The sequence below is a fragment of the Myotis davidii genome, unplaced genomic scaffold (assembly GCF_000327345.1).
Source record: "Myotis davidii unplaced genomic scaffold, ASM32734v1 scaffold68, whole genome shotgun sequence".
NCBI lineage: Eukaryota > Metazoa > Chordata > Mammalia > Chiroptera > Vespertilionidae > Myotis > Myotis davidii.
Genome location: NW_006300376.1, coordinates 5,228,384 through 5,249,488, shown reverse-complemented (window position 1 = coordinate 5,249,488; position 21,105 = coordinate 5,228,384).

The window sequence follows — 21,105 nt, the reverse complement described above, 5'->3', positions numbered from 1 at the left end:
CCAGGCGGACACCTGCCAGTACAGCGGTGGTGGTGGGAGCCTCTCCCGCCTCCTCAGCACCACTAAGGATGTCCAACTCCAGCTTAGGTCTGCTCCCCATTGGGAAGTAGACATTCCCTGAGGGCTCCCGGGCTGCCAGAGGGATGTCTGACTGCCAGCTTAGGCCCAATCCCTGGGGAAGCAGGCCTAAGCCAGCATGTGGTCATCCCCCGAGGGGTCCCAGACTGCGAGAGGGCACAGGCTGGGCTGAGGGACCCCCCCGAGTGCACAAATTTTTGTGCACTGGGCCTCTAGTAGAGTATAAATGAAGATCCAAGTCTCACTTAGTTCTGTTTGTGAAGTCTCTCATGGGTACAGTTCTACGCTTTTTTTTATACTCAAGGTTGGACTGACACAGGTTTCTACTGATAGTTACTCTTTAATATGCAATATATATACATATATATAGTAACAGATATATATATGTAGTAATAGTTAAGCAATCTTAATATATAGTTTGTATGAACAAAAATGTATAAGACTTTATACATTAAAAAAAAATTTAAGTTTGGAAAGAATGTTTTATGGTAAATATTTAGAGCAATTATATATTTAACATAAAATGGTTATTGAGCTATACATAATTACAAAAATGGGTAGACTTCAATATAATGGCTACATATACCAAGAATGGTTTTCATTGACTTATGAGAAATCAATTGAAAAATCAAATTTAATACTTAAATTTCTGACCAAACCATTTACCATGTTTCTAATTATTTACATATAAGCTAAATAACACATTGATTCTGTTTACTTTATTTTTGAATAAAAAAAGTCTTGAAAACAAATCTGAACGGGATCATTTAAAATAAAGACACTGAAATGTATAAACTTTTTATCGACTAATATTTCAGTACAATGATTCTAATAGTACGTTATCACCACTTTTAATTGGAGTATTTTGAACATATTTTATACTTTCTTATAAATGTTTACAGAGTCACCAGGTGATTGCTATTGGGCAGTGAAAGATTAATGTATTTTATTAATGTTCACTGAAAATTAATTATTTGAATATTAGGTATAATTTTTAAAATATATAACTCATTTATGAAAAAATAGATAATTCCAATCCTAATTTGATTTATATAGTTTATTCAGAAGACAAGATTTGGTGCAGGGAAAAGTAAAGCATGCACCTTTGTATTTAGTTCTATACATTTTTCTACTTTTATCACTTATTCTATATCATGGTGACAGCTATCAGGAAAAGAAAAGTAGTAATGCTTAGGAGGCTGAGAATTACAATTTCAAGCCCAAGAAATTCTCAGCTTCTAGAGGGCACCTACATTTCTTGGCTAAGCTCCTCATTCTTCCATCTTCACAGCCAGCAGTGGTAGGTTGGGTCCTTTGCATGCTTTGAGTCTCTCTAAATGGCCTTCTTCCTCCTGTGAGTAGGTGGGGACCACCTGGATAATCTAGAATTATCTCCCATCATAAGGACTATAGACCTTACTCACATTTAGAAAGTTCCTTTTGCCATGAAATGTAATATACCTACCAATTCTAAGGATTAGGATGTGAATGCCTTTGAGGGGGTATTATTCTATGTACAACAATTTACTACAAGGTTAGTCATTTGGCCTCTTAGTTTCAGAGTTTTCTCATATGTGAAATAAAGATACTATTATAATGCCTCACTCATAAGCATTTTTCTGAGAATTAATAAGGGTTATCTAAGCAAAGTAATTATAACAAAATATTGCACATAGTAATAATTACTTAAGGATTTGTTATAACTTTTAACTTCTAACAAAAATATGAAACCATCCCATTTTGTAATATGGCAAGTATATCCATACAATTAATGTAATGATTATTAATAGTTTCGAATTTTACGTAAAATAACTTGATGATAACCGGTTAAAAATAGAAATAGAAAAGATAAATAATAGATGATAGATAAACTCAAGAGACCAGAATTACCTACACATAATTGAAAGACATATTTGAAGATTTTATGACTGCAACCTGGAAAATGGGTTTCATATTATTTTTTTATTTCTTTATACATATCATTCTAGGATATATTGCTTTAATAATAATAATAATAAAAGAAAATTTATATGAATTACCTAAAATAGAACTTAGACTTTTCTTCTTTTCCCCTAGTTATGTGAGATAAAATAAATTACTAAATCTACCCCAATTGTGGATAATGATTTCTAATTACGGTACCTCTAATCATAAAATGGCTTCTGCGAATCGTCACAGTTTGATCTTAGCCAGTGAAGCCTCAACGCACATCACTCTTTATTGCACTAACTGAGGGTTTTTCCTCAGATTGTCTCACTCAGTAAAGAGATAGAGAGCAGATATATCGCTTTCAGTAGAATTTTCATAAAATGAGAGAGTCCCCTTTTTCTTATTTGTTAATGGATTTTATACATCTGTATTTACAAAATAAACAAACAAACAAACAAATCAGTAAAACTCAATGAGTTTGATTGACCAGGTCACATTTTCTAACAAACTAATTTTCTTATGATTTTTTTTATCTTTAATCAGCCCTTTTAAAACATATCATGTATTTTTAAATACATAATATATATTTATATGACATCTAGTTACACCTTGCCAGTAACAGGCACTCGAAATTTTTAACTATAATATTTATGGTAATTAAAAATGTACCTAACTATAAGATCAATTCTTAATTTCTTATTTGATAACACTCAGGACAAGTCCTCCTATGCCACTGTTAGTAAAACAACATCTGATATTTTGTTAATTGGTGGATACAATTTGCATAATGTATTTGTTAAAAACAGTTTTCCATTGTTTATAAAAATTTTCCAAATATTTATAACAATTTTATGCTTCTGTAAATAGTCTATAAACTTTTTATGGTTCATGGTTTTAGGGAAAACAAATAAAATCCTTGTTACTGTACTATTTATGAAAGACTGCTGTTCTGATTAAGGGGCCATATGCTTCATTTATCAGAACAGTGGATCATAAAAGGGGTAAGTGTATTAAGTGTGTCTATGCTAGTCTTGGATAATGATATTAAAGGAAGAATTGTTTCTCTTAAGCAATGGCCAGCTACTATTAAACACCAGTTTTGCTTAGTGATTTTTAACTTTTCTATTTATAGAAAGGGTAATATGCAAATAGACCGAGCAGAACAACTGAACAACCAATCAAAGTGTAATATGCTAATGATATGCTAAGGTTGCTCAACTGCTCACTATGATGTGCACTGACCACCAGGGGGCAGATGCTCCAACCAGTAGGTTAGCTTGCCGCTGGGGTCTGGCCAATCGGGATTGAGCGAGATGGGCCGGATACACCCTGGAGCCCTCCCGTGGTACCTCCCCAGCTCTATTGTGCACTGGTGGGGTCCCTCTTGCAAGCCTGGCCTGTGCCCTCTTGCAATCCAGGATCCCTTGGGGGATGTCAGAGAGCCGGTTTCAGCCTGATTCCACAGGCCACTCCTCTTGGGAGGGAGCCAGATAAAGGGCTCATGACTGGCAAGAGCTGCTGCGACAGCGTGAGCCCCTCCTGATTGGGACTGATTGAGCACGAGCCTGCCGCTGGTACAGTGGGGCTGGGATGAGCAGGAGCTGCAGGTGACATTGGACTGCATGTTTTGGCCCAATTCCTGCAGGCCACCCAGAGGGACCCTACCCATGCACACATTTGTGCACCAGGCCTCTAGTTATTTTAATAATATAAGTTAGCTGGAATAATTGTGAATATGGTGGGATTTTCATGGGTATTTGCCAAAAGTAATATTTTATGGGGTATTCTGTAAACATTTACTCATGTGAAATTCACTGAAAAAAATTCCACAATATGAGTAAAAACATTTTACTTATATGGTGAAATTAAGTCTAGGAACATACCTTTAGTTTAAAAAGGTATTTGCTAATTGTAAAGAAACTATGGATGTGCCTTGATAAACAGAGGAAGGGTTTGGTAAAGGATTTTTGATTTGCAGCATGATTCTAGGTAGTATGGATGAAAGAAGACAGGTCCAGGTCTATACTGGATGTTGTTAAAAGTAATGGTTAAAAAAATAATGGCACACAAGGCAATATACAGATCATATATTATAGAAATGTACACTTGAAACCTATATGATCCTATTAACCAATGTCACCCCAATAAATTTAATAACTTTAAAAAAAGTAATGGTCATTTAATGAATAGGTATTTTATTATTATTCTTTTAGTCAAGAGTCCAAAAGATTAAAGTGTGGCCAAAGTTGTCACTGTTGAAGAAGCTAGTCACAGAGAGATATGTTTAATCATTTTGTGATCGCAATGTGACTTTTCGGATCATCGTTTCTGTTCATTTAGAACTCCACAGTTTGCATACAAGAAGGGCCATTTTTCATTTTTTCACAAGTACCACTACCTATTCATAAGATAACAGCCATTCTTTCCATCTTTACTTTTTCTTACTTGTATCTTATCCAGACTCAAAGGATCTTTTTATTCAAAGTTGGGAAACAATACTGAAAAGCAAGTCTACTTAAAGAAAAATGCCATAATAATGGCAATTGATTGCTAATCCGAATTTCAAAATAAACTAGCAACTGAGAAAATATTAATTACAATTTAATCATTGTCAAAAGAAGATAACCTTAAACTTTTAGAATAACTACTATAATGTAAGCAAATTACATATTGATTAAAGATACTAATTCTTAAAAAAACTTGTCACCTCTACAGAATCTCATGAATGTCTTTTGAGGGGACTGAATACTTTATGTGGAAAATTCCAAAGGTCAGAGCAACAAAATCAAAGATAGATGAAATGTAATCTATAATAATAAAAGTGTAATATGCTAAGTAGGCTGGACAGCTGAATGACCTCCTGGATGTCATTTTGGATGTCCTTCCAGATGAATTGGCAGGGGCCAGGGCAGAGGCAGTTAGGGGTGATGAGGCAGGCATGCAGAGTGACTAGAGGTGATCAGGCAGGAAGGCGAGTGGTTAGGGGCAATCAGGTAGGCAGGCAGTTATGCAGTTAGGAGCCAGTGGTCCCAGATTGTGAGAGGAATGTCCGACTGCCGGTTTAGGCCCGAGGGATCCCAGATTGTGAGAGGGTGCAGGTGGGGCTGAAGTACCCCCCCATGCATGAATTTTGTGCACCAGGCCTCTAGTTTATTCATATTATTACTTAAGAATATGATACAATTGAGATAGAATACTAAATTAAATAGATACATTCTCTTTGGCATACTCATCTTTAGCTTTTATATATTATTTCTCTTGAAATTACTTTTTTCAAATTGCAAATATTATGACAAATTGTAAGCATATGTCAGAATTTCCAATTAATTATGACATATTAATTTATGACTGCACATAATGTTGTAATTTTACACTCTAATATCTTTGATATGTCTCAATCATTTTCCTCATAAGAGTTGTACCAAATTTATATTACCAACAAAATGCAAATATGCAAATATAAGTATATATTTTATCTAAAATCTTTATAAAATTAAGTGAAGATTTTGTGTTTTTTTTCAGATTTCACATATAATTTATTATATATATATATATATATATATTGCAATAGGTTAGAACAAAGGTATAAAAGCTGACTGAATATATACTCTTTACTATATATTTTATAAATATAACAAGAGAAATTTTTTATAAAAGTGCAATACTGTTAAACAAAAATATTTTAAAACATATTTTTTAAATAGTAGACATTAATCCCATACAGAAATAGCACACACAAAAAGAAAGAGCAATTGTACTGCCTTGAGGAAAAATAAGAATGTAGAGAAAGATTGTGTACTATCCATCAGACACTTCCATTGCAAGTCCTGCTGCTTCTGAAGAATGCCTCAAGTGCCTTTTAGCACATTCCAAAAGCCCCAGGATATAAAAATACAGCTTAATCTAGTAAATGGGCCAAATAGTCACAGTCACTAGAAAAGAAAGATATAATTAAAAACACAATAACTGTAACCACTAGCATACCTATATACTTAAAAGAAAATTCACTTGAATACCATTAGAAAGAAATTTCTAGTTGTAAATTTTAAATCTGCTTCAATACTTTATTTTGACATTTTTCACTAAACATGCCTGATATTAGAAAAGTATATGTAATTCTGGAATACTTTTAATAACACCAGTTTATAGATTATCAGGAAAAGATCACAAAAAGTTTTACTAGTGTAAGTGTCTATTTTTATTTGTCAAAGATATAGAAGTTTATGAAAAAGAGGCATCTATGTAGATAAAACAGTAACAGCATATCATAGTAGAAATGTCTTCTTCCCCTTGGTTGCCTTGGCATGCTGTCCCTTGTATATTTGCCAGCATTAATATTTACCAGATTCTTCATATGTCAATGCACTTTAATACTGAAGACGATGTACTTCTGTTTAGGGTAACATCTATAAATATCAAGATCTAGTTTTGGAACACTGTGTATAGAAATGATGTAATGATGCCATTGGGGCATGACAGTGGTGGCTACGCTCAGTTGCCTCTGGACAATATTCCTGCATCCTAATGTTTTATATACTGAAAGCCGCCTGGAACATATTCCTGCTTCCTGGCATTCTATGCACTAAAAGCTCCAGACTCTTTGAAAAACACTTCCATATGAAAATATAAAATACTGAGTTTATTCCAAAGATGGTGAATTCATTTTCCCACATCAACTCTTAGTTTATGATCATATATTTATCTACAAAGAATTAGTACTTACATTAACTTTTTATAATTGGGTACTAATCAATTTCTATGTATTCAACTAAGTGAATATTCATTGAATCCACTTTATCATATTATGCCTTTTATGAACACTACCACCAAATCACTTCTTTTTAAATGACTCTACTTAAGGTTCTATACTTGAGACTAAAAATTTCACTACTTTTTAAGCATGACTCACTCAAAACTATTACTGTCAGCAGACATGAATTAAAGTATTATACTTTTTCTCAAAAATAAGATGATCTTATATCTTCTTTAATTATCTACTCCAAAACATCAATGAGTCTCATTGAAAAACCCTGAATTATTTTATATTTTAAATTAATTGTTTCCATTATGTAAATTTCAATTCTTAGTGTACTGAAATGCTGAGTATTTTTATACATTGATGCATGATCCATAAACCTTGCTTAACTTTCTTATTTTTTTAAAAAAATAACAGAAAATAATTGATCGGCTGCCTCCTGCACATCCTGCACCAGGAATCAAGCCTGCAACCAGGGCATGTGCCCTGACTGGGAATTGAACAGTGACCTTCTGGTTCAGAGGTCAACACTCAACCCCTGAGACACAGTGGTCGGGCTTAACTTTCTTATATTTTGACATGACCAAGATTCATTTGAGAGCTACCTAGGAACAAAAAGTAAAGAAACCCCAAAGAGGAGCTTGTTTATTTGTCGAAACAGATAGAGCACTTAAAAAGAAATGATATTACTTAAAATAAGTGAAATAATTCTCCTCTGTATGTATGTATATTAAAATAGATTTTCTGTATCTAACCAATCTTTATTACTAACAGAAGGAATATAATTAGCATTTTGCAATTTTAATTTATATTTGTTAGAAGTAATCTCACAATCAGTTCTTTTTCATTTCTTTGTTTCCATTTTTTCTGACTTCTCTTGGGAAAATTTGAAAATGAATTGTGCATATCCCAGAAATATCTATTTCTAATCATCATCAAATTTTTTTTCAAACAAAAAAATAAAATATTGACTGTGTAGAAAACTTGTATTAAAACTAAACTGGAATCTGTGAGAAGTAATTATACTAACTACTTAATGGAAAAGAAACATTGTCCTCACAATAAAAAGGGAAAAACTTAAATATGGTATACAGAATCTTTAAGTTTAATTTATTTATTAAAGGTTTATAAATTATATTAGCAAAAGTTTCATGCAACTTTCTTGATACACGTATAACTTTTGGGACAAATTAGAATTCATGTTAAAGAATTAGAATGACTTCTAGTTTCCTATTCAGTGTGTGAAAAGCTTGGAAGATGCCACTCTGTACTAAAAAGCTAAACAAACTAAAGTATTAAAAATTCTGCTTAGATGTGTAAGATAATTATGTGGTTAAATTGTAATATGCCCAAGCATTCTATTCTTCTTAATGGAGTCTGCTTTCTGTAGAAACATTTTAACCAGAGTATATTCCCCTTGGGTTTTATTAGAACCTAACTAACCTAAGGGAAGGGAAATACTCAGTCCTAACCATCTTTAGCCTTCCAGGTGGAAGATTGAAAACACCCTCTTGACTTACAGGGCAGACAAAGGAAATAACCATCTTCAGCTCAGTGAAGCTATCTTACTCCACTTAATTGCAAAGAACTAACAAAAACAGGAACTAATGTGGTAGATATTAATCCAACGATAGCAATAATTTCTTTGAATATTAATAGTTTAAATGTACCAATTAAAATGTTGTTAGAGACGATCAAGAATCAAGGCACAACTCTGTTATCTATAAGGCACTCACTTTAAATATAAGACAAATAAAGATTAAAAATAAGTGGACAGAACAAATATACCACACTAACACTAATCAAAACTGTCCTTCTCTGAAGTCTGCTCTGTCTGGCTAGAGATTTACTAATTTTATTAAACTTTTCAAAGAAACAACTTTTGTTTTTTTATTTACTCAACTGATATTCTATTTTAAATTTTATTCATTTCTCTTCTAACATTTTAAATAAGTTTTTATTGATTTTTTTTTAGAGATAGAAGAAAGGAGTCTCTATTCAGACAGAGCAGACTTCAGAGAAGGAAGATTGTCATTTCTTAAAATGATTCAAAAGATTCATTAGTTAATGATAAAGTGATCAGTTCTTTAAGAAGACATGATGTTCCTTAATGAGAATGTGCCTCACAGCAGAGGATAAAATTACCTGAGGAAAAAACTGATAGAGCTGCAAATAGAAATAGATAAATTCACCATTGTAGCTAGAGACTTCAGCTCTCTATCAGAAATGTACAGATCCAGCAGGCAGAAAATCATTAAGGACATACTTGAACTCAACAAAAACATCAATCAACTGGAAAAAAAATTGACATCTATATACTAAGTTGTCCAATAATTGCAGAATACACATTTTTCTTAAGCTTACATGAAACATTCACCAAGACCGACCACTTCCAGGCCACATAACTCACCTCAACAAATTTAAAAAATAGATATACAATGGTTGCTCTCAGGCCACAATGGAAGTAAACTAGAAATCAGTAACAGAAAAATTGATAGGAAATCCTCAAATATTTAGAGATTGAGAAATACATCTATAAATAACATGTGGCTCAAAAAAGAAATATCAAGAGAAATTTGTAAAATATTTTGAACTAAATGAAAATTCAACTTATCAAATTTGTGAGATGTATGGAAAGCAGTGCTTAGAAGGAAATTAATTGCAGTGAATGCATATATTAGAAAAAATAAATACCTGGAGTCAATCATCTAAATGTCCACATTAGGAAACTAGGGTTAAAAAAAAAGAGAGCAAATTAAATCCAAAGTAAGCAGAAGAAAAGGAATCCTGGGGGTTGCGGGGGGTGGGGGGGAAGCAGAATAAGGACACATATGTAATACCTTAATCAATAAAGTAAAGCAAAAAAAAAAATTGAGTAGAGCACAGCCAGTGTAGCTCAGTGGTTGGGCATTGACCCATACACCAAGAAGTCACCTGTTTGACCCCTTTAGGGCACATCCCTGAGTTTCAGGCTCAACCCCAAATAGAGGGTGTCCAGAAGCAGCCAATTGATGTTTCTATCTATCCCTCTACCTTCCTCTCTCTCTAAAAAATCATTAAAACTATATTTTAAAAAATGTTAGAGCAGAAATGAATGAAATTAAAACAGTAAATCAATCCTATATAATAAAGAGCTGATATGCTAATTAAACCAAACAGCAGAACAATCATCTGGACAACCTTCTGGACTAAGCTGGGGCTGCGAGGGCCAAGGGAAGCCACGGCTGCGAGGGCCGAGCTCCTTGCATGAATTTTGTGCATCAGACCTCCAGTAGAGTAAATAAAAAACAAAAGTTGTTTCTTTAAAAAGATCAATAAAATCAGTGTCTTTCGCCAGACTAGCTATGAAAAAGATAGAGAACATAAATTACTAATATCAGTAATGAAAGAGATGACATCACGGCATATACTGTAGACATTAAAATGATATATAAGGAATACTATGAATACTGTATGCCTCATAATAAGATAATCTAAGTGAAAGGAATAAATGCTTTGAATGATACACTCTAGCAGAACTCAAGCAAGAAGAAATATACAATTTGAAGAGGTTTCTATCTATTAAACAGATTGAATTAACAATTGACCTTTCAAAACAGAAAACACTATACCCAGATGGGTTCACTGGTGATTTCTACCAAACATCTAAGAAAGAATTTATATCAATTCTCAACAATGTGTTTAGAAGTTAAAAACAGAGGAAATTTTTCCTAATTTATTCTATGAGGCCAGCATTACCCTAATATAAAAACCAGACAAAAACACTACAAATAAAGAATACTATAAGCCAATATCTCTCATGAACATTGATAAAAAAAAATCCTCAACAAAATTAGCAAAAAAAAAATCAACACTACATAAAAAGGATTAAATACCATGAATGAGTGGATTTATCCCAGGCAATCCATCATATCAAGAGGCTTAAGAAGAAATCCCTATGATCATATCAACAGATGCCGCCCAAGAAAAGCATTTGAAAAAATTCAAGACCCATTCAGGTAAAAATCTCTCAGTAAATTAGGTATAGTGATGAACTTTCTCAATCTCATAAAGAATATCTACTTAAAAATACAACTAACATCATACTTAATATTGAAAAGCCTAATGCCTTCACACTAAGATCAGGAACAAGGCAAAATAAGTAAGAGAATGAGAATACAAACAATAGCCTGGGAGAAAATATTTACAAACACAGCTGATAAAAACAAACAAACAAAAAACTATACACAGAATTCTTAAGATGCAAAATTAAGAAAACAAATAAGATTATTAAAAAGGGCCAAAGGCCTTAACGATACCTCACCAAAGAAGAGATGGATTCATTGCCTACTGCAAGTGCTCTTTGAGGGCAGGGGTCAAACCTGCAACCAGGTAAGTGCCCTTGACCAGGAATCGAACCCACACCCCTGGGATATGGGGGTCGATGCTCTAACCATTGAGAAACATCGGCCAGGGCCAAAGAAGATTATAGATAGAAACAAAGCATATGAAAAGATGCTCCACATTATATGACATTGGGAAATACAAAATAAAACAACAGTGAGTTAACATCCCATAATTTTTAGAATGACAAAGATCCAGACACTGAAAAATCTAAGGCTTGTTAGGATTAGGGGGGAAAAAAATTAGACAAAATATGTTAGACTCACATAGGATTAATTTTATTTTCTTTCTAAATTTTAATGATTTTATATCAAGACCTTTGCAAATATGCATAATAAAATGTATAATAATGTTAATGATACCACTTATGTAACAGCAAAATATAGTAGGGTCCTAAGTGTCTATTGCAATGCTAACTGTATGCAACTTATTTATTTAATGGATTCCAATTTAGCAATAAAAACAAATATGTGAGTCATTTGTCTTATCCTATAAAAGGCTAATATGCCAAGTGTCCAGTCGACCGGTCGGCCCTTCAACTGATGAAAGCATAATATGCTAATGATATACTAAGGCCGCTCAACTGCTCACTATAATGTGCACTGACCCCCAGGGGACAGACAGTCGACCGGTAGACCAGTCTCTATGATGTACACTGACCATCAGGAGGCAGATGCTCCACTGACAGGTTAGCTTGCTGTTGGAGTCTGGCTGATCAGGACTGAGTGAGACAGGCCGGACACGCCCTGGAGGCCTCCTCCGGTCTCTCCCTGGCTGGCCAACCTCCCACGTCCCTCCCTGGAGCCAATCACCCCAGTCGTGCTCTGGTGGGGTCCCTCTGCCTGGCCTGTGCCCTCTTGAAATCTTGGACCCCTCAGGGGATGTTGGAGAGCTGGTTTCGTCCAATCCCACAGGGCAGGCCGAGGGACCCCACTGGTGCACAGATTCATGCACTGGGCCTCTGGTAAGTTTATAATTAGATAATTCTCACAGTAAGTATAAAATATTTTTAAATCAAGAGGAAGAATAATTATATACATACACATGCTTTGATAATCATTTGAAGGAATAAACATTTTTAAGAAAATGTAAAGATATTTAAGGGAATGATAAAGAATATCTTTCCAGCAATTACCTTTGGGGAGTTGGAAGAGTAATGTAATTGGACAGGTACTCATAGGATTGCTAATATTGTTTCCTTATGTTAGCTCTTAAATACAGATGTTTCAGTTGTATCACACTGTGCTTCTTGTATAGTTCATAAGTGTAAATTGTGTTAAGATGAATACATTCATTATAACATTCCTCTTACTGTGGGATGGATTAACAGCAATTCATGTCCAAAATATTTAAAAATCAGAAATTCAATATAGAAAATCAGGAATAAAAAAGCACATGAAATGTTCCAATGATGAGTTAGAAGGAGGAGGGAGGAAAGGAGAGGAGAAGATAAAGGGAGAGAGAGAGAGAGAGAGAGAGAAAGAGAATTGTGAAGGATTAACCAATAGTACACTTCTCATTAGTGACCGAAAAAGACAATTTACTACTTGAAAGGATTTCCTTAAGGGAAGTCTTGCATGAAACAAATATATTTAATTGGAATTGCCAGAATCAATGCAAGGAGATGTAACAGTTGCAATCCTGACAGAACCAAAATTGCAGAACCAAAGTTAAATTCTTTAGCTGTAAAATGGTACAGTATTAAGCTATTATGCAAAGACTAAGTTATTCTGAAGCAATGGAATGGGAAATTGGTGCCAAAGAAAATCTAAGAGATCATTGTGTACAACCTATTTTGGCTTTGAAAACTCCATTAAAATACTCCTGGAAAAAATATAAGTAAAAATACTTCTTTTTCAAATGATATAAGTTGTTAAAATAGAAAAAAAAATCTCCAAATGCAGCATGAATAACTAAAGTGTAAATACAGTGAGTCAAATAATATTGTACTTATGAACGCATTTGGAATGAAATGCACTAAAATGACTCTTGACATGCAGTTATAGTTTTAACCACCCTCCTGGTCTGATACAGAAGATGGAGGTTAATGCATGGAAGCCCTTCCATGAAGGTTGCATAGAGACAAGAGAAAGCATGCCCTCTTATACCTGCTTGTCTGTGAAAAACCATGGTGAGATTTCTCTCGGTCTTTGCAATCTCTTAGCGGATTGCCTATGATGCACATAACCCACTCACTGGCTTACCGCTTATTCAATAATAAAATTGTTTTATTTCTCTGCTGCTACTGTGGAAAGATTTTCTGAATTGAGAGAAGGTTTTGTTTTGTTTTTAATTATATTTTCCTAAAAGTCACCACCACCATTGAATATATTCTCTGCAATTCATTAAGAAAGTAAAAATTCTCCAACATTGAAATTTCTAATTAACACATTGTGAACATTAAGAATGAAACAAAATGTCATTGTGACTTTTTCTCCCTATAATCCACAAGGCATTGGTGTAGGAGACATTTTTTTAAGAAGGTATCTGTCTTCTATTTAATTCCAACTTGCAAAAACTTCTAGCCTGTACAAATATTTTTCATTAAAGTAAGTCATGTAATATTTAAAAATATTTTAGCTACATGTTTCAGTCAGAAACTATTGAATGTCCTTTCACCATGTCCATGGCAGGGAAAAACTAGAGGCTAAAACTAATGTGTCACTTTCTTTGTTTTGAGGCTGCATTTAGAATGACCATAAACCATTAAGAAATTACCCTCTCTAAATGCAGCACAATTGTTGGCTGATACTTATATGATCATAACTGTGTTTATCCTTCTGGGTATAGCTGCATAACAGAAGGCTATTAATTCCTCATCACCATTTGTGAGAATTTGGAGAGAAAGAAAACAGAAGAGCATACATGAGTATCCCACCACCAGATGAAAGGGGACTATGATGGCTTTTCAGTGTTTAGTTCTCTGCCCAGGAGTATTTACAAATATTTTAAAAGATTGCATATCTGGTTGTCCAAACTCCATCAAAATGCATTTTGGCTGCTTAAATTAAGACTATTCTATCAAGTTCTAATGTAACATAAACTATCAAATCATAAATAAAATTATTTGAACTTGCTGCCATACACCTTGTTAATGCCTCCTGTTCTAATTATTTGTAAATGATTTAGCCCATTCGATTTCAATTTAACTCATTCATTTCAGAATGAAATACTATTTCTGATCATCATGGAATTAGCTGTACGAATAAGATGCCAAATTGTTGCATTAGTTTCTAGCCATGGAGCAAAATGAATGGCTTCCATACTTTTTTTGGCCATATTTAAGTATACCATTATGCAAAATAAGTGTTGACCAAGTTTTATGAGTACATCAGTATAAATACATTTATTTTTAAATTTTAAGGAGGTTCAAGGAGTTAAGATAGATAAATGAAGATTACATTCAGAAAAACAAAATAATGGTCTTCTTTTCAATTTAAAAATACACCTGCCATAACTGTTGCCAATACTAAAATATAACATATAAGAATTAAAACACCAGCATTTTGTATTTAAACATAAATTATTATGTTCTAAAATACCAAACAATTTTAGTGATTATAAAACTTTAAAGTTTGCTAAAGATTCTGAAGGTTTACTAGAAGACATAATAAAACAATAATATTAGTTCAAGAAAAATTATCTTCTTATTACTCTTATATTACATAAAACACACATATATACACATATAGGATGTCCCCAAAATTATATATACTTTGAATAATTATGAAGTCAACATTTATTAACATATAGTTCATTTTCAAAATTTAAGAGAAAATTAAGTGAGTTATCTGTTAAAGTGTGTATATATTGATTTGGGACACCTTATATGTATCCATACTTACTTTGACATTCTATACATACAATTGTGGCAAAATGCATATGTCCTCTCATACAAATACTCTGCTAGATATTAAACCTTCAATTTTATTCAAAAATGAACTTTAAAATATTAGTATTGAGACCCAGAGGTATATGAAGTTTTCTTAGTTGTTTTATAAATTATATAGTTCTCTGATTTCTTGTGCAACTCTCTCAGTCTTATACCCTTTGCTTTTGAAGATGATATATGCTAGGTAATTCCATAAGTACTAGAATTTTAACCTCTGCCACAGAGAGTTTATATTAACCAATATCTCCATATGATCTAGTAATATGTCAGTTCATTCATTTATTTAACAAATACCTACTGAGAGCCTAGTATGGGCACTCTTCTAGTGCTTATATCAGTAGATAAGAGAGACAGACATAACTGCTCCCAATGAAGCTGCTGTTTCAGTGAGAGTACACCAACAATACACAATAGCTATAATAAATAAATTAGTAGAGTATGTCAGAAGATTAAAGAGTAATGGAAAAAACAAGGAGAGCAGTGCCAATGGGGTCGGAAATTTTGGATAGATGATCAAGTGAGTTCTTACTAATAACATTTAAGCAAAAACTTGAAGATGGTGGGGAATTAGCTGCACAGATAATTTAGACCACAACTTTCTAGACAGAAAGATATGCCATTACAACTAAAATGGATCTCTCTTTCTGTTACATGGAGAGTAGGTTGTAGGATAAGCAGGATAGTAGCACAAAGCAATAGCAGTACACAGCTAGAAAAGCAGGGAAGCTGAGAAACCGCCATGCCTGCTCCAGGTTCAATTAAGAAGGACCGGATAACTTTTGAGTGCAATGCAAAAAATAATTATATATTAAAAGCCTCCAGTCACACAAAGGAATAATTTGTGTGAGCCCCCTGAAGGAAACATTTTTATCCTGCCCTCAGATAATTAAAAGCCTGTGGTGTATGAATGAATCTATTAGAGAGAGAAAAAATAAACCCACTAAAAAAACACACACACCTAGTCTTAAAGAACAAACTACCCTGAGAGAGGAGAAATAACTATTTCAGTCTCTATAATATAGGTAGTTAGTTTCCACACAATTACCAATATAAAAAACAAACAAACAGAAACTGCAAGACATGAGAAGACCAAAAATTTGACACATTGTCATGAGATTAAAATATTGAAAAGAATCAGACTGAAAGAGCTCACATATGTTAGAATGACCAGACAGTGAATTTTACTTTTAAAGTCCAAAAAATATGTTAAAAGATATAGCAAAAAAGCCATGGAAAATATGCAAACAAATGGGAAATTTCAGGAGAAAGATAGAAGCTATAAAATGGAGCCAAGTAGAGGTAGAAAAGTTGTGGTAACAGAAATAAAGATATTCGGATACCTCTCCTGCTCCCCACACTCAACTATCAGAAGACTGGTAAGAGCAGAGAAAATAATTAATTTGAAGGCAGGTCAATAGAATTTATCCACATTGACACAAGAAAGAAAGAAAACAATACTTGAGATTGGTGAGTCAATACTGAATGTTTAAACATATACATATGCAATTAGAAAGAGAAGGGGGGGAAGAGAATATATAAGGGAGAAAGAACGGTAGGACATAAATATTTAAAGAGATAATGTTTGCCTAATAACTGAATACATCTCTTTCACATTGATTCTATCACACTTAACTATCAACTCTAGATGAAAACATAAACAATAAATTAAAATGAAATTTTAAAAGTAACCTAATAAACAGAATAACATAGTCATATTTACCAACAGTTTCCTTTAAGGTTGCTGCTTTTGTGTATTGGGAAAAGTAGGTATATGTGTGTTTTCTATGATCTCACACCTCTTAACTAGTCTTTCTGCTTCTGATCTTGGCTCCACAGTTTTTTACAGCATAATTTCCAGAGGCCCCATTATAAGCCAGGTCACGTCACTCGCCTGTGAAAAACTCCTCAGTGTCTCTCCATATCATTCAAAGGAAAAGTCCAAGATCTCTAATGCGATTTATGATCTGGATCTTCTGTTACTTCTGTGACCTCATCTCTCCTGCTCCCCACACTCAGCCATTTGCTTGTGATACCCTGGCCTTCCCCTTCCCCAGATGTGCCTGCCAGTCATTCTCTCCAATAAGTCCCTTGAGGGGGAAAAGGTCAGCATATTTTCATATTGCTTTAAGAAGGTATATCTTATAAGATCATTACATGGCTAAATTGACTCAATTTTCCTACACACGTTTCATCCACTTTTAGTATTATATGAGGAAACTAAACATTATTACAATTGAAGGGCTATTCCATATGCACTTTGCCCTTTCAGTTTTCTCCTATCAGTTGACAAATATTTGGAGTATTAAAATTAATGTTAAAATATACATTGGCAACTTGTAATTAAAGTGGTAAATTGTTGCTAAAGAAAAAAATCACAAAATCTGTTTCACAACACACATCATATTTGTATAACCTGCTGTCAGACTAATTCCAATTATTCATTTCAATGGATTAAGATGAAAATGAATTACAACATATAATTACTTAAATGCTCATTTTATCCATCCCACATAGATAAAGTTAGTATTAGATTGTCAAAATTATTTAGTAACCGATTTTGTTAGCACTTATAGGTACATTAATTTTTCATTTTCAAAGTTATTCAGTTAAGAAGTAAATGAAAGTATAGTGTGCACCATCTTTCTATTTCTTTTGAGAAGATGGTGATTCTCATCCATTTTGAATAAAGAGAATTGCTTTTGTCAAAATGAAAAATTCTTCTCCTGTTTTCTACAGGGTTTTCAATGTTACTGCACTTATAGAATTATCCACGTATAAAATAACAGGGAATTTATCTCATCAGAGGGTTATAATATAGTAATAATTTTGCTTAAAATGTGTTCATATGTCATGTGAATTGCTTTCAATAAGGTTTTAAAATACATTTATAAATTCATATTAAGATGTAAGAATATTGGTTTTTATCAAACACTTTTCCTCCTAAAGTCTCTGTTCTATTGCGCAAGGGAGACAATGAAGCGTTTCAGAGGGCAGAGGAAAATTGTTATAGATGCAATGTTATCTACCATAAATGACTAAGAAAACGTAATTCAACTAGTGATGAAACCTTTTTCTCTGAGGCAGTTTTGTAGCTCTTGTGAAACATCACAGACTACCTTGAATAAAAGATCCACAACTGATTGTTTCCACATTATAACCTATGTTCATTAGAATTCATTACTTGATAGTGAGACAATATTCCTCTACGTAAATATGCCCTTATTTATTTAAAACCATTCTCAATTGATAGACAATTAAGCTACTTCCTATATTTTTGCTATAGAAACAATTCTGTACTGTACATACACTCATAAATAAACTTTCATTATATTTTGTACTCAAGGTTTTAGAATCAGCATGACAAATCAGGGAGAAACGGATTTTAAGTTTTGATACATGTGCGTACTTTCCAGAGAGATGTAACTATTTTCAGGAGCGATGAATAGGCTGAGAGTCTGGTTCTCTAGTACATCACCCAGGTTGTATCTCCTTATGAATTATTCTTAGTTTGGATATAGCATTATTTTGGTTAACTTCTTCATGTTTTATTATCTTTCAATAATTAATAATCAATAAATAAGCAATATTCAAAAAATTTATTACATATGCTAACACATTTGTTACATTGGTTACAAATATTTAATTCTAGCAAGCCACTCTTAAGAAATGATTGTGACTGTAGTAAATAATCTCTTCCATCACTTCTAAGAAGTATCTTCACAGAAGAGAGATATGAAAGTTGACTTTTCTAATTGTAGAAAGCCTATTTAGGAATAGTACATTAAGATGACATACAGAGTCCAAAAGGTGGAGTCTATTAACACAGGATTGAGGATTTTGATGTTTCCCTCTTCAAAGTTTGGTTTATAAATCTGCAGGCATAAATGAAAAATGTAGGGTGCAGTTATCAAATTCAAAACATAGAATAACATTGACTGTCAACTGTAATTGACACATTTTAAAAAAAAAGAATTCAGATCATTTGCATAAATTAACAAATTTACACATAAGCTTAAACAATAACAGCTTCAGTCTGTTTTTCTTTGTTTGCCCTCTTTGGATATAGACAATAATAAACATGGCGGTTTATTCCTAACTTAAGGAAAACAACAATGCAAATGATACTGTGAGTGATAATTAACAAATAATCTGTTAAGGAGATATAGCTGAGCACATGCTCCATCCCAAGTGGGTACCTGTCTGTTAATACCACACTCTTTGCCATGTAGGAACCCAGGTTTAATGATCTTGATTTCCTGTCATTGTTTTCTTCCTAGAGAAGCCAAGAATGTGGCTTTTAAACATAATTTTTTTTATTTTAAATCTTGGCAGCAATTTATAGCTTAAAACATTAGGTCAATTCTTACTGTAAAAATCAAATTGGCCATGTCTGAGGGCCGTAGGCTACCAGCCAGGCTATTGAGAACCCTCCAGCAAGAAAGAAACAATGCAAATGAAATCTTAAAAAGAATAACCCAGAGCTCATACACAGGTGTTTTGGAATATGCAGGTATTGATTTTGGTGGGAAAAAAATAAAGGATATAATGTTTGCTGTGCTCAAAACATTTATTATATAAAATGCTACACACCTTATTTCATAATGCTCACAAACATCCTGTAGCTCAATATTTTATCTCCTTTTTTATAAGTATGCTGAACCTTAAAGAAGTTAAATAACGCAACTGTTTTAGATTATGTAACACATGAAACAGAGGCTGAATAAATATATATAAGTGCAAATGGTTTGTTAAGTAATCCCAAGAGGTACTGCTAGGAAAGTGAAGAAGGAAGACAGGAGGGAAGGAAAGGTAGTCAATATACAGTGGGTTCATGAAGGATAGACTGTGCAGACTATATGCCTCAGAATTGGTCACCCTGTCCCTATCCTCCCTCCCAAGGGATGAGGAAGCTGGGCTGTGTATCCAGCACACCTGCCTTTCATTGGTTGAGGATTGCTTCTAAAAACTTTAATTGTCTGACACCTCTGAATGACAATGACGCTGCTGGAGAATATCCCTGTAGCCAGAGACCGTCCTCAGGCAGTGTGCTGCAAGTGCTTGGAAGACAAAGTCAGAGGTTTGCAGGAGTATCCTGAGTGCTAAGTGGCTATGGGGTCCCAGCTGCTACATTTAACCTAATATGCATAAGTATGTAAACCAGGGATAGGAACCAAATCAGAAGGAGGAGCAAGTAAAAGAGATATAGAAGAAATATTCAGATCATAGGTAAAAACTAGAACAATAAGACGTTATAGAATTGATGGGTAGACATTTATAAAAATTAATAGTGTCAAATAATTTACATAATAGTGCATTATATTCACTTTGGAAAACTACCAGAAGTTCAAATATTCTAGTCCCACATTGATTTTCAAATATGGACCAAATAATAATTTTTTTCCTCATACAACTTGAAATTACATGAAAGTGTGGTCAATAGAAGAAAATAATAGATTGTACCAATCTTAATCTAGCTATGGATTATAAACATTCCAATGTAACTATTTTCCTAAATAGGACATCAAGATATATATACTTTAATTTGAAACTTTTAAATTCTTATATAGGCTCATGTTCAATCCTAATTGACCTAGCGCCGTGGTCGGGAAACTGTGGCTCTTGAGCCACATGCAGCTCTTTGGCCCCTTGAATGTGGCTCTTCCTAAGCCTTAGGAGTACCCTAATTAAGTTAATAACAATGTACCTACCTATATAGTTTAAGTTTAAAAAATTTGGCTTTCAAAAGAAATTTCAATTGTTGTACTGTTGATATTTGGCTCTGTTGACTAATGAGTTTGCCAAGCACTAAGAGTGTATCTGTTACTTTGTCGTGTAACACACATTTACCAGTTTATTTTATATTCATTTTCAATATTTATATCTGCTTATGTAAGAACCTTTGTTAGGTCCACTCACTCACTGGCTCCTTCCTCCCTGTTTTTGGAAACTATGCCGCTATAAAAAAGAAGGAACTTTTAGCATTTGCAACAACATGGATGGAACTGGAGAGCATTATGCTAAGCAAAATAAGCCAGTCAGAGAAAGATAAATATCACATGATCTCACT